This window comes from Ursus maritimus, unplaced genomic scaffold, assembly GCF_017311325.1.
Source record: "Ursus maritimus isolate PB19 unplaced genomic scaffold, ASM1731132v1 scaffold_19, whole genome shotgun sequence".
Taxonomy (NCBI): Eukaryota; Metazoa; Chordata; class Mammalia; order Carnivora; family Ursidae; genus Ursus; species Ursus maritimus.
This window is the reverse complement of record NW_024424341.1, coordinates 43,564,445-43,576,327: the sequence shown is the minus strand read 5'-3', so window position 1 is coordinate 43,576,327 and position 11,883 is coordinate 43,564,445. Positions and strand designations below refer to the sequence as shown.

The 11,883-nt window shown below is 40.6% G+C and overlaps 1 protein-coding gene across 7 annotated transcripts in view; it reads left to right on the top strand.

Annotated features, from left to right (window-relative positions):
* The first annotated feature begins 4,796 nt into the window (after nucleotides 1-4,796).
* The window catches only part of ZFP30 (ZFP30 zinc finger protein), a 30,811-nt gene continuing 23,724 nt past the window's right edge, over nucleotides 4,797-11,883 (top strand). For 2 of the 7 annotated variants that reach the window (XM_008711151.2, XM_040632811.1), the window contains exons 1-3: nucleotides 4,798-6,054; nucleotides 6,171-6,305; nucleotides 6,518-6,580. The gene's annotated coding sequence lies outside the window, so the exon portion shown is untranslated. The other 5 variants (XM_008711148.2, XM_040632813.1, XM_040632812.1 and 2 more) reach the window with 5 other exon arrangements.

The window sequence follows — 11,883 nt, the reverse complement described above, 5'->3', positions numbered from 1 at the left end:
GGAAAGAGAGAGAATCCTCAAGCAGACTCCCTGCTGAGCACAGAGCCCAATGTGAGGCTCAATCCCAGGACCCTGACACCATGGTCTGAGCTGAAATCAAATCACCCAGGGACCCTTAGTATAGGTGCTTTTAATTTAATCTTTTGTATTCTCCAGTTGTGTTGCTGGTTTTTGTTTGTTTTATAGTATGTTTAAGGATGGACCTTTTTGGTTTGATTCAACCCACCTGAGATATACCTCCTGGATTTGTGGGTTCAGTTTTCTTCATTATGGAAACTTTGCACCCATTATCTGTTTAGATATTATCTTTTCTTCCCCCCACCTTTGGCACTCCAATAAGAGTTATGTTAGACCTTTTCATTCTATCGTCCCCCAATTTTCATTGAGGTATAACTGAATATTAAAATTGTATATATTTAAGGAACACAATTTGATGGTTCGATATATGCATATTGTGAAATGTAACCACAATCAAGCTAATTAACATATTCATTCTACATCTTAGTCCTCTGTTGGATATGTGGTTTACAAATATTTTCTCCTAGACTATACCTTGTCTGTTTATCCTCTTAATGTGGATTTTCACAGACCAAAGACTTTACTTTTAATGAAGTCCATTTTTCAGTTTTTCCTTATATGGATTATGCTTTTGATATCATGTCTAAGAACTCTACCTAGCCCTCAATCCTAAAGATTTTCTCCTATGTTTCTTCCTACAAGCTTTATAGTTTTAATGTTTAAGTCTGTGATCCGTTTTGAATTGATCTTCATATAAGGTGTGAGAATTAGGTCAAAGTTCATTTTTAAATTTTCTTCGTTCTGCTTGCTTTGTGTGTATATTGCTCTTTTTTTCCTAGGTTGTTGAGGTGGGAGCTTATTAGATTATTGATTTGGGATTCTTCTTCTTTTCTAATGTATTCCTTTAGTGCCAAAAATTTCCCCATACCGCTGTTTTAGCTGTGTCCCATGAATTTTGATATTTTATATTTTCATTCAACTTAATGTAATTTTCTAATTCCCCTTAAGGTTTCCTCTTTGACCCATAGTTTATTTAGAAGAGTGTTTAGTTTGTTGTTTAGTTTCTAAGTGTTAGAAGACTTTCCTGTTTTCTGTTATTGATTTCTAATTTGATTCCACTGTGGTCAGAGACTATCCTCCACGTGATTTCAATTCTTTTAAATATTTTGAGGTTTATTTTATGGCCATGCTTTTGGTATATCTCATTATATGGTCTGTGAACATTTGAAAAGAATATGTTTCCTGCTGCTGTTGGGTCAAATGTTCTATACATGTCAATTAGATCCTGTTGGTTGCTGAGTTCTCTAAAGATGATAAGCCTGGAGAGATTTGAACCTGGAAATAGACTGGTTGAAAATTTTTGCACAAACTGGTTGTTCTCCCCCTTTACTTTTCCTCTCTTACGTAATCAAATACACTGCACGGGGGTTTGATCTCTGGATAAAATGACCCAGGAAGGATGTGCAACTGCACAAATGAAGACAGGATTGAGGCATAGGCAGTCTGAGTGAAAAACCAGAACTGTGGGCCTCTGAGGACCTTACCTATCCTAGCCCCAAACACCAGTAACTCAGGAGACTAGACCTATTTTCTGCTGTTTTCTGCTGTAAACCAAAGAGTGCTCTCTGGCAGTCTTCTGATGAAAAGGCTGGCTCTAATGTCTGCCAGTTGAGAAATTTTACCTCTTGACTGGAGGCAAGGATTACCACACATTTCAGAAAAGTATCCCATGTACAAAGGAAGAAAAACAATTCAAGTTTTTTTGAAAAGAAATTTGATTTGGACATAAAAGACAAAAATGGACAAGAAAACTTTGAACAACTATAATTACCCTGAGAGACTGAAAATTATATTGCATCCATAAATAAGAACAGAAAGCTATGAAGAAGGAAAAATTAGGCACAACTCAGGAACAATCCTTCCAGCAAATACAAATTCCAGGGAAAAAATCCTGAAATAGAGAAGACTGCAAAAAACCAAAAATATAAGAAAAATTCTCAGATCTGGAGCCTACAGACTAAAAAATCTCACCTATATCTAGCATAAAAAATGTTTAAAGATCCATGCCATAAGTCATGAAATTTCAGTACACTGGGGATGTAAATAGCATTAAGTATTTGAAATGGGAGACATAAGATTATGCATAGAGTAACAGAAAACAATTGGTATTAGATTTGACAACATAAGCTACCAGAAAACTTTAAAGTGATGTTTCTAAGTTTTGAATAGTGGCAAAGTGTGAGAGTGGAATTAAGACATTTCCAAACATTAAAGAACCAAGAAATGTAACACATATATCTAAAGGAAGCTGTTGGAAAAAGAACTTTAATGAAAATGAAAAGTTAACTTAATTCCAGGAAACAGTAATCCAATTCAAAACAATGAAAGTAAGTTTCAGGACAACTGTAGAGTCCAACTGAAGCCCCAGAATGGTAGGCTGAGAGATTCTAATGGATATCTGAAAAAAAATCATCTGTGGTCATTTAACATAAATATGGAACATTTATCTGTGGAAAATCTCTAAAAATTAAGAACAGATACAAAGAAAACTAATTAAATCTTTAATGAAAAATATCTAGAAAATCTATTTGGTTTTGAATAAAAAATAATATACATTATTATATAAAGACCACATATTGACTTAATGAGTAATCGAGATATAACCATATCTGGATGTGGTCAAGGAGAAAGAAAAAGATGGAAGGGTTTTTTTTGTTCTAAATGAAATATTATTACGCTGAACATTTTTATTACTAAAGACATTTTTAACTACTAAAATGAAACTGATCTTTTGGGGCGCCTGGGTGGCACAGCGGCTTAGGGGCGTGATCCCAGCGTTATGGGATCGAGCCCCACATCAGGCTCCTCCACTATGAGCCTGCCTCTTCCTCTCCCACTCCCCCTGCTTGTGTTCCCTCTCTCGCTGGCTGTCTCTATCTCTGTCGAATAAATAAATAAAATCTTTAAAAAAAAATGAAACTGATCTTTTAGCTAAAAGTGTTCAAAGAAACTTGTATTATCCAAGACTAATTGAAAACATCATTGAATTCATCCAAGATTTCATCTAGGTACAGATAAAAAAACCCAAAAAAACAAAACAAACAAACAAACAAAACCCAATCTACAGATGAATATTGCAAGTGCAGCTATAAGAGAAAATGAAGTGCCCTTCTTTTGTTTTATGAAGTCTTATTATTTTCAACTTCTCGATTATATAGTCCTACAATCTTATCACTCAGAAATAATGAAAATCTTACCTCTTCCTTTCCAATATTTTCTTACCTACAATTATTTTACTCACTTAAATGCCATAGCACCACATTCTTGAGGGCACATTTAATGGCCAAGATTCTGACCATCAAAATCCCAACACCAAGTAACATAGTGATCCATACTGGGGAGGAAAAGTTTTCCTTTGCCCTACAAGATTCTTCTGGTTGGTCTAAGAATTAAATTGACATGAGACAGATTAACAGGAGATATATAAAAGTTTAATAACATGTATACTTCCTGTATACAAGGGAGGGACCTAGGAAAACCCCCAAATGGCCAATGCCATCACCTTAATTACCATCTTCAGCTAAACACAAAAGAAGATGCTGGGGTGGAGAGTCAGTTATGGAAGGTTACCGGGAAAAGCGTAATAAACAAGGATAAGGTTGTTATGTAGATTTAAGTCCATGCCTTCTCCACTGAAAACATTCTAGAAATTTAGGTTCCCTCTTCTTGGTACAGTGAGGGAAACACCCTTACAAATGGAGATTTCCCTTATAAATGTAAAAATTTTTTTTAAGATTTTATTTATTTATTTGAGAGAGAGAGAGAGCACAAGTAGGGTGAGGGTCAGAGGGAGAAGCAGACTCTCTGCTGAGCAGGGAGCCCAATGTGGGACTCAATCCCGGGATCATGTCCTGAGCCGAAGGCAGATGCTTAACAACTGAGCCACCCGGCGTCCTAAATGTAAATGTTTCTTGCAAAAAATAACTTCTACTCAGTTTCAGAGCTTCTCCTGTGTTTGCAGTTTCTTAAAAATAATCAGCCTGAAATAATCCTTATGCTAAAGAGACACATTTTGGGTGGCAAATTCTGCTCCCCTACACACCACAAACCTAATACCCATGGAAATTAAGAAGCAGAAGTGCAGGCCTATCAAAACCATGCCAGAAATAACACATAACAGGGCTATAGGAGAGAAAAATTTTTTACCTTGACCCATTTTGGGTTTTCAGCTGGGGCTCTGTAACAAAAGACAGATTAACAGGAGACAATTTATTAACATGTGTGCACATGTCATATGGGAGAAAACAAGAGTAACTCAAAAGTGGTGGCTTAGCATTCAACAAATAATAAGTTTGTAGAGAACGGATAAATTAAAGCAGTTTTAGGCTCCCAAGTGTGGCAATCTGTGAAAGTAAACTAATGGAGTAAGGTTTATTTGCAGATTCCTTTGGTGCCATCTATGGGCTAAGAGTCTAGAGTTATGTCCAATAAAGAAGAATGTACACCCTGCCTTTAGGCAGAAATGGGGGAGGGCAGAGAGAACTTTTCCTAACTTTCATGCTTATAAATTGCCTCCAGTTCAAAATAATTTTTATGTCAAAAAGGTATATATTGGGGTGACATAGTCTGGTTTCTTTCACCACCTTCAACGATACACACAGTCTGAGGCACTTCACAGTTATAAAAGAAACAGGCCCCAAATGGAGTCACTTACCCCAGAGAGCAAACCAATATTAACAATTCTAATTAATTAGCAATTGCAGTTTCAACCACTCCCAGAAATGTGACCTTTGAACAGTCCATCTGAAATTTCCTGAGCAGCACTGGAAAGGTAATCTGCGAAATAAGACTCCTGCCTATTCCCTTCCCTCAAAAAGATGACCGGGCCTATAACAACCCTTTCTTTTGCTAATAATTTCCTTGCCCCACCGACCTGCCTCTAAAACCTTCCATTCTGTAAAACTCCTGGGAATGTCTATTTATTACTAGGGATGCTGCCCAACTCATGAATAGTTAAATAAGGCCAATGAGATCTTCCAATTTACTCCCTTGACTTTCATTTTTTAATGCCACAAACCACAGTGAGACTTCAGAGATCCCTAAACCTAGCATCATAGTAAGGCATAATCACGCACAGTGTTCTCTGTGGTGCCTTCCCAGTCCTGCGTCCAAAGAATGAGGGGAAACAGCTCCAAGCAGGAAAAAACACAACCCGGTCTTAGATCACACACTCAGGCTCTCGAGGCACCACGCCAGTACCTCAGGAAACGCCACGTGAACCATGAGCAGGGCACTGGTATCAGTCAGGATCATCGCTTCAAGCCTAAATAAAGATTTGGACAGTCCCCAAGCCGAGCGCGGGCTCCAACCTCTTTTAGGACGCCCCTTACCCTTCGCGCTACCCGCAGCCCCCAGCGGTTGTAGCTCCGAGAGCTTCCCCCACCTCAGGAGAGCCCAGGGTTCGCCCCCCTACCCACTCCCGCGCCTGCGTACTCTGGACAGAAACGGCAACTCCCCGGAGCCTCAAGGCTTGGCACTTGAGGGCGGTGTTCGCGGCTCAGTGGGGGGCGGAGCCAAGAGCCAAAAGAAAAAAGCCAGACTACAGCTTTTGTGATTTTGGACTACAGTTCCAACAGGGGAGCAGGCTCGGTTTATCCTCGGTAGCACCGGTCTCTCACAGGGTTGAAAAGCCCCGGCCCTACCGGAACTCTGCTTCTCCACTCGGTCGGCCAGCTGAGGATCGGGCCCCATTCTCCCCAGCCAGCCCTTCCTGAGGAACCGAGGCACTTGCCCCCGCCCCCTGCGCGCTTGCGCACTGAGCCGCGATAGGCGCTCTGGAAGCCCGCAGACTTGAGGGCTGGGTGGTCCTCAGAGCCCGTCGCGGCCGTAATGCGTGGAGCCAGGCTCTGTTGTGGCCGCTGCTTTTCTGAAGGAAACGAGTACGGGAAGGGCCAGATTCTGTGGACCGGACCGGGAGTCGGTCCTGGGGCTTCGGCCTACGGGGCGATTCCTCCCGAGTGAGGAGACCCGGACGAGGTGGGTTTAAACTCGTGGGGCAATAAAGGCGCCGGGCCGGGTTTGTGGGCGCGGCCTGTTCTGCAATGTGAGACCCTGCGGTCCCACGCTCCTCGGTCTTCTCCTCAACCACCTAGGCCTGGCCGTAGGGGGCAGTCGGAGGTGGAGCCCCAGAATAAAGGTCCCCTGCAGAACGCTGGAGATTCAGGGCTGGCCTCTGAGGGCTGGAGGACCCGCTCGACGGAAGAAGTCGCCGTGGGCCGTCCCACGGGGTGAGCAGTAGCGATGTCCGAACTACAGTGTACCCAGAGCTGCGAACCTGGACACGGGTGACCGCAAACCTTTTCTCGTTTGCCTCTCGTTTCCGTTTGTGCTTGCCTGTGATGGTTAGATAGGGTCACGGGGCATGGAGGGTGGTTTCTAACCGATCAAGAAAAGTCTGGGGTGTAATGAACAATGTTTGTTTCCCCCCCCACCCGGCCAGTCTCCAGAGAAGGCCTTTGAAGTGAAAAGAATCGCTGCCGCGCCTCGGAAAGCCAGATTCTGCGTGAGTTTGTGCTGCTTCTTTGTTTCCGTGAAATGCATTTGATTTTCAGAACACTGGGCTTCTTGATTTTCTTCCCTTGCAGTGTGATGCTTAAGAATGGTCTATTCATTGATTTGGGCCTTAAGATTTCCCTACGTAGTTAACGGCAGAGGACCTAATTAATAGGTAACACTCTCTGGTGTCCATTTAATGCAGTTCTACTGTTAGTTAACCGTATGCTGTATATTCAAGTGCTTTGTGAGCACTTTTCTTAACGATTCTGATTATGGAAATACCCCTTTTGGAAGTCAATGTTCATGCTTTGTTTTCGACTGTGGTTTGTTAAGGAGTAGTTTAGGGTTGTTTAGATACCTTCAATGATTCCAGAATAGGGATGAGGGTTTTTTCCCAGGGGACTCCATGATTGGAAATTTTTGGTACCAGCCAGATGTGGTTAGAGGTTTGGTAGCGTGAGTTTGTTTTGCTTATTTTTGACAAATACAAAATGATATGTACTTAAGGTGTACAACATTATGTTTGGGTATATGTATACATGGTGGAATGGAATGATTACCACAGTCAGACTAATTAACATCCATCACCTCATAGTTACTTTTGTGTGTGGTGAGAAAACTTAAGATCTACTCTCTTAGCAAATTTCAAGTATATAATAAAGTAACCGTGCTGTACATTAGGTCTTAAGAACTTACTCATCTTATGACTGAAACTTGTACCATTAGTTTGTTTGGGGTATGTTTGTTTTTTTTTTAAGATTTTATATATTTATTCCATAGAGATAGAGACAGCCAGCGAGAGAGGGAACACAAGCAGGGGGAGTAGGAGAGGAAGAAGCAGGCTCCCAGTAGAGGAGCCTGACGTGGGGCTCGATCCCAGAACGCTGGGATCACGCCCTGAGCCGAAGGCAGACGCTTAACCGCTGTGCCACCAAGGCGCCCCTATTAGTTTGTTTGGGGTATGTTTTTGTTTTTTGTTTTTGTTTTTTTTGTGTGTGGTTTTATTTATTTTTATTTTTTTTAAAGATTTTATTTATTTATTTATTTTTTAATTAATGAATTTTTTATTATATTATGTTAGTCACCATACAGTACATCCCCAGTTTCCGATGTAAAGCTCGATTCATTAGTTGCGTATAACACCCAGTGCACCATGCAATACGTGCCCTCCTTACTACCCATCACCAGTCTATCCCATTCCCCTACCCCCCTCCCCTCTGAAGCCCTCAGTTTGTTTCTCATAGTCCATTAGTCTCTCATGTTTCATTCCCCCCTTCTGATTACCTCCCCTTTCTTTATCCCTTTCTTCCCCTACCGATCTTCCTAGTACTTATGTTCCATAGATGAGAGAAATCATATGATAATTGTCTTTCTCTGCTAGACGTATTTCACTTAGCATTATCTCCTCCAGTGCCGTCCATGTTGCAGCAAATGTTGAGAATTCGTTCTTTCTGATAGCTGAGTAATATTCCATTGTATATATGGACCACATCTTCTTAATCCAGTCATCTGTTGAAGGGCATCTCGGCTCCTTCCACGATTTAGCTATTGTGGACATTGCTGCTATGAACATTGGGGTGCATATGGCCCTTCTCTTCACTACGTCTATATCTTTGGGGTAAACACCCAGTAGTGCAATGGCTGGATCATAGGGTAGCTCAATTTTTAACTTTTTAAGGGACCTCCACACTGTTTTCCAGAGTGGCTGTACCAACTTGCATTCCCACCAACAATGTAGGAGGGATCCCCTTTCTCCACATCCTCTCCAACAATTGTTGTTTCTTGCCTTGTCTATTTTTGCCATTCTAACTGGCGTAAGGTGGTATCTCAGTGTGGTTTTGATTTGAATTTCCTTGATGGCTAATGATTTTGAACATTTTTTCATGTATCTGTTAGCCATTTGTATGTCTTCATTGGAAAAGTGTCTGTTCATATCTTCTGCCCATTTTTTGATTTGTTTATTTGTTTCTCGTGTATTGAGTTTGAGAAGTTCTTTGTAGATCTTGGATACCAGTCCTTTATCTGTAGTGTCATTTGCAAATATATTCTCCCATTCCGTGGGCTGCCTCTTAGTTTTTCTGACTGTTTCCTTGGCTGTGCAGAAACTTTTAATCTTGATGAAGTCCCATAAATTCATTTTATCTTTTGTTTCTCTTGCCTTTGGGGATGTGTCATGAAAAAGGTTGCTTTGGCCGATGTCGTAGAGGTTGCTGCCTATGTTCTCCTCTAGAATTTTGATGGATTCCTGTCTCACATCGAGGTCTTTCATCCATTTGGAGTTTATTTTTGTGTATGGTGTGAGAGAGTGGTCAAGTTTCATTCTTTTGCATGTAGCTGTCCAATTTTCCCAGCACCATTTATTGAAGAGACTGTCTTTTTCCCACCGGATGTTTTTTCCTGCTTTATCAAATATTAGTTGCCCAAAGAGCCGAGGGTCCATTTCTGGGCTCTCTATTCTGTTCCATTGGTCTATGTGTCTGTTTTTGTGCCAGTACCATGCTGTCTTTGTGATCACAGCTTTGTAGTACAGCTCGAAATCCGGCATTGTGATGCCCCCAGCTTTGTTTTTCCTTTTCAACAGTTCCTTGGAGATTCGGGGCCTTTTCTGTTTCCATACAAATTTAAGGACTATTTGTTCCAGTTCTTTGAAAAATGTCCTCGGTATTTTGATCGGGATAGCATTGAAAGTGTAGATTGCTCTGGGTAGCATGGACATTTTAACTATGTTAATTCTTCCAATCCATGAGCATGGAATATCTTTCCATCTTTTTATGTCTTCCTCAATGTCTTTCAAGAGTGATTTATAGTTTCTAGAATATAGGTCCTTTACGTCTCTGGTTAAGTTAATTCCAAGGTAACGTATGGTTTTTGGTGCTATTGTAAATGGGATGGATTCCCTAATTTCTCTTTCTTCGGTCTCGTTATTCGTGTATAGAAATGCAACTGATTTCTGAGCATTGATTTTGTATCCCGCCACGTTACTGAATTGCTCTATAACTTCTAATAGTTTGGGAGTGGCTTCTTTTGGGTTTTCCATATAGAGTATCATGTCATCTGCAAAGAGAGACATTTTGACTTCTTCTTTGCCAATTTGAATACCTTTGATCCCTTTTTGTCGTCTGATTGCTGTTGCAAGGACTTCTAGTACTATGTTGAATAATAGTGGCGAGAGTGGGCATCCTTGTCGAGTTCCTGATCTTAAGGGAAAGGCTTCCAGCTTTTCCCCATTGAGAATAATATTTGCAGTAGGCTTTTCATAGATGGCTTTTATGAGATTGAGAAATGTACCTTCTATTCCTACACTCTGAAGGGTTTTAATCAGGAAAGGATGCTGTATTTTGTCAAATGCTTTTTCGGCATCGATTGAGAGGATCATATGGTTCCTGAGTCTTTTCTTGTTGATATGATGTATCACGCTGATTGATTTGCGAATATTGAACCACGCTTGCATCCCAGGTATGAATCCCACTTGATCGTGATGGATAATCCTTTTAATGTACTGTTGGATTCTATTAGCAAGTATCTTGTTGAGGATTTTGGCGTCCATATTCATTAGGGAAATCGGTCTGTAATTCTCCTTTTTGAGGGGGTCTTTGCCTGGTTTGGGGATCAAGGTAATATTGGCCTCATAGAATGAGTTTGGTAGCTTTCCTTCTGTTTCTATTTTTTGAAATAGCTTTAGGAGAATAGGTATTATTTCTTCTTTGAATGTTTGGTAGAATTCCCCAGGAAAACCGTCCGGGCCTGGAGTTTTGTTATTTGGAAGGTTGTTTATCACTGACTCAATTTCTTCATAATTAATTGGCCTGTTTAAGGAATCAATTTCTTCCGGTTTCAATCTTGGTAGTTTATAGGTTTCCAGGAAGGATTCCATCTCTTCCAGATTGCTTAGTTTATTGGCATATAGCTGTTGATAAAAATTTCTAATAATCCTTCCAATTTCAATGGTGTTCGTCGTGACCTCTCCTTTTTCATTCATAATTTTAATAATCTGGGTCCTTTCTCTTTTCTTTTGGATAAGTCTTGCCAGTGGTCTGTCAATTTTATTGATTCTCTCAAAGAACCAGCTTCTAGTCCTGTTGATCTGCTCTACTGTACTTCTGGTTTCTGCTTGATTGATTTCAGCTCTAATTTTGGTCAACTGCTTCCTCGTGCGTGGATTAGGCCTGTCCCTCTGTTGCTGTTCCAGCTTCTTGAGGTGAGAATATAAAAACTGCATTTTAGATTTTTCTATTCTTTTGAGTGAGGCTTGGATGGCTATGTATTTCCCCCTTAGGACTGCCTTTGCAGTATCCCATAGGTTTTGGACTGTTGTATTTTCATTCTCATTGGTCTCCATAAATTGTTTAATTTGATTTTTGATTTCCTGGTTTATCGAGTCATTCCTGAGCAGGATGGTTCTTAGTCTCCAAGTGTTTGAGTTTCTTCCAAATTTTTCCTTGTGGTTGAGTTCCAATTTCAGAGCGTTGTGGTCTGAGAATATGCAGGGGATAATGGGGCATATATATTTATAATTGTCATATCCACTTGTTGGATACATCCTTTAAGAATAATATAGTGTCCTTCTGTGTCTCTAACTATAGTCTTTAGTTTAAAATCCAATCTGTCTGATATGAGAATTGCTACCCCAGCTTTCTTTTGAGGTCCATTTGCGTGAAAGATGGTACTCCATCCCCTTACTCTCAGTCTGAATGCATCTTTGGGTTCGAAATGAGTCTCTTGTAGACAGCAAATGGATGGGTCATGTCTTTTTATCCAATTTGCACCCTGTGGCGAATATGGGAGCGTTTAAACCATTTACATTGACACTAAGAACTGAGAGATAGAATTTTAATGATGCCATGTTGCCAGTAAAATTTTTGTTTGTATAGGTTGTGACTTTCTGTTCTGTATCAGTCTTGGGGCCTTTTTACCTTTATAGAACCCCCCTTAATATCTCCTGTAGGGCTGGTTTCGTGGTTACGAAATTGGTTAATGACTGGCGATTCTGGAATGTCTTTATTTCTCCATCAATTCTGAATGACAGCCTTGCTGGATAAAGGATCCTTGGCTGCATGTTTTTCTCTGAAAGAGCTTTAAAAATGCCCCCCAAGCCTTTGTCAAATTCCAGGTCTGTGTAGACAGGTCTGACGTAATTCTGATGCCTTTGCCTTGGTACGTGAGAAATTTCTTTGCCCTGGCCACTTTCAATACTGTATCCTTGGATCTAATATTTGCAAAATGCACTATGACGTGACGTGGCGTAGGTTTGTCGTGGTTGAGCTTGGGAGGGGTCCTCTCTGCCTCTTGGACACGAATGTTTGTTTCCCT